The sequence below is a fragment of the Otolemur garnettii genome, unplaced genomic scaffold (genome assembly GCF_000181295.1).
Source record: "Otolemur garnettii isolate 467f Iridium unplaced genomic scaffold, OtoGar3 scaffold00118, whole genome shotgun sequence".
NCBI classification, from domain to species: Eukaryota; Metazoa; Chordata; class Mammalia; order Primates; family Galagidae; genus Otolemur; species Otolemur garnettii.
In genome coordinates this window covers 1,747,085-1,749,871 of record NW_003852513.1, presented here as the reverse complement: position 1 = coordinate 1,749,871, position 2,787 = coordinate 1,747,085, and the positions used below count along the sequence as shown (strand labels likewise).

The 2,787-nt window shown below is 45.8% G+C and overlaps 1 protein-coding gene across 1 annotated transcript in view; it reads right to left on the bottom strand.

Annotated features, from left to right (window-relative positions):
* The window catches only part of PM20D2 (peptidase M20 domain containing 2), a 68,610-nt gene that overhangs the window by 64,226 nt on the left and 1,597 nt on the right, over positions 1-2,787 (bottom strand). The window lies entirely within an intron of this gene.

Here is a 2,787-nt window from a genome sequence, read left to right as displayed (position 1 = left end):
GCCACTTGAGCCACAGGCACCGAGCCAAAGTTTAAGTTTCTAACTGAACCTCTTTTCATAGTTGAAGAACCTTTCCTTCAATAATTCTGTCAGTTAAGAGCAGGAAAGAAACCACTCTCAGTCCACATTAGTCTTTTTACATACTCCTACAAAGGCTTTGTTCAAACAGTAAAGAATTTTGTGGGTCCCCCCCCCCATATTTATAAAAAGCAATTTAAGTTCAGGCTCAGTAGCTCACACCTGTAATCTCAACACTCTGGGAGGCCAAGGTGGGGGAATCCCTTGAGCTCAGGAGTTTGAGACCAGCTTTGAGAGAGGATACCTGAGAAGGGCAAGGTCTGGGAGAACAAGTCCTCTCAGGGAAACCTGAAGGATGCACCTGCAGGGTCCTCTCTATGGTGACTCAGCTCTTGGGAATTTGTAGGCTTAACTCCCTGGAATCTGGAAATGTCCAAGTTCTGTGAAATCCTGTAGTTCTGTACGGGCTGGACTAGCATCTCCTGCTTGATTCAGATTGGCCAATGAGAAGGGTACTTGTGGGGTGGAACTTCCTGACTGTCAATAAAAAGGGAAAGACCAAGCCAGTCGGGGAGTGTGGCCATTTGGAAATTTATGCCATAAGCTCCCGCCGATGAATAAAGCCTTTCCTCTTATAAACGTGGTGTTTGGGTGCTCTTTCTCTCCATTGGGCTTCATCTTCCTGCAACATTTTGAGCAAGAGTGAAACCTCAATCTCTATAAAAATAGAAAAATCAGCTGGGCATTATGGTGGGCATCTGTAGTCCCTGTTATTCAGGAGTCTGAGGCAAGTGGATCTCTTGAACCCGTGAGTATGAGGTTGCTGTGAGCTACGATGTCATAGAACTCTACCCAAGATGACAGAATGAGACTCTGATGTAGAGAGCAGGCCCCAACTGCTTTTCCTCTTTTTGGAAACAGCCATTTTCCTTTCTTCATGCTCCTTCTGCCAGAAGTCACATAGCTCTTTCTTTGTCTAGTTAACTATGTAGAAATCCATGAGATCCTTCCCTTCTTTCTCCTTGTCTTATGCAAACAAAGTTAAGTGGCAACCTTCAAGTCTCATAGTTCTTTGTTCGATCAACTATGCTGAGATCCCTGGAATCTTGCCCTTCTTACTTCTTGACATATGTTAACGAAGATGAGCAGAAACCATTAACAAGATGGTTTGTCTTTGGTAGTTATTTATATTTTCCTATTGTACTGTAATACCAAAACTATGTCTTCTGTTTATGCTATTTCCCCATGTTGTCTATGCTACTTCTCCCTGCACAACCCTGTACAGATACTATAAAATAAAGCTGACTGTGCTTTGGTGCTGGCTGTAGCCATCAGCTCAGTCAGTCCTCCCGATCCCATCATTTCCATCTCTTCTCTTATACTGTATTTTTCTCAGTCCCCACCCATTCTACTGTGGTTTACTCCCCTTCACCATGTTGGTTTGCGGCACTCTTTCTCAAAAAAAAAAAAAAATTTAAAAATAATCTTAACAGTAAAAAGGTAAGAAGAAAGTAAAACTTAAGAGTATAATATCTCTACTTGACCTATTTATACCTGAGCATACATATAAATATATTTTAAAGTAAATAGGTTCCTAGTTTACACAGAGTCTAGTGAATTTTTTTTTCTCTATGCAACAATATGTCAAGAAATGGGCACATCTGAATACCCACCAGGCAAAGTTTCTTTTCTTTGCAAAGTCAATGTAGTGGATTAATGATGGTCCCGTCTGAAATTATATGCCCAAATCCTAACCCCAATATATTTCTTAATCTGGAAAAAGGGTCTTTGCAGGTATAATTACATTAAGCATTTCCAGATGAGATCATTCTGGATTAACCAGGTGGGCCCTAAATGCAACGACAAGTGTCCTTGCTCCGGGTGTGATCCTTCTCTAGACTGTGCTGTGTTTTGGCTCCTTTCATTTCTCCTGCGGCCTCAAGGCCCTCGCAGGGCTGGTCCAGGCATGGCTGCTCTCTTCCATTCTTCTGCTATGCCTTTAAGACTTCACAGGAAAGTCAAGTGACCTGTGGCCCCCCTCATCATCACCCCAGTAAGGTTTCTTCTCAGCAGGTATAATTCCCCTCACAGCCCATGTCACTGCTGCAGCTTTCTGGTGTGCTTATCAGATTCTGCCTCTTTACCAAATTGGAACCTTGGTGGGGACAGACACCTTGCCTCCCCCAACGGTCTATTCTCAGGCCAGCCCCCACCCCACGCCAGCTGCCACAGCAGGCCCTTCTGAACCAACGACTAGAAGACTTTGCCAAGGGGTGTGGGCTGGGCAGGGTGGTCAGGTCACTTGTACTCCACAGTGGCCACTCCTGAGTGGAAATCGTGTTGTTCACCTTTATGGACAGCGCAGCCCTGGCTGACAGTGCCGGCCAAGGGGCTAAACCATTTTGAAGGAATGGAAGGAGTATAATTTGAATTTGCGCATTGGCGCAACATTTTAACTCCTTCTACAGCATGTATTCACTAGTTCATTCCTTTGTTTTCTGTTTCTCCCTTAGACTGTAAACTGTGGAGGTGCTTGGCCTGCATCCACCCGAAAACCGTCTTGGTGTGGGAGATATTCAGCTACTCAGCAAGGCGCGGCCGGCTGAGTCCTGCGCCCCAAACATTCAAAAAGCAAATAAGCCAACCCAAGATGTCAAGGGTCCCGGACGGATCAATGACTGTCCCAGCAGCCCGCGTCACGCGGCCGTCGCCTCCTCGGGCCCGGTCCCCCACACTCTCGCCCCCAGCCCGCCCCCCACTTCCGCCCCG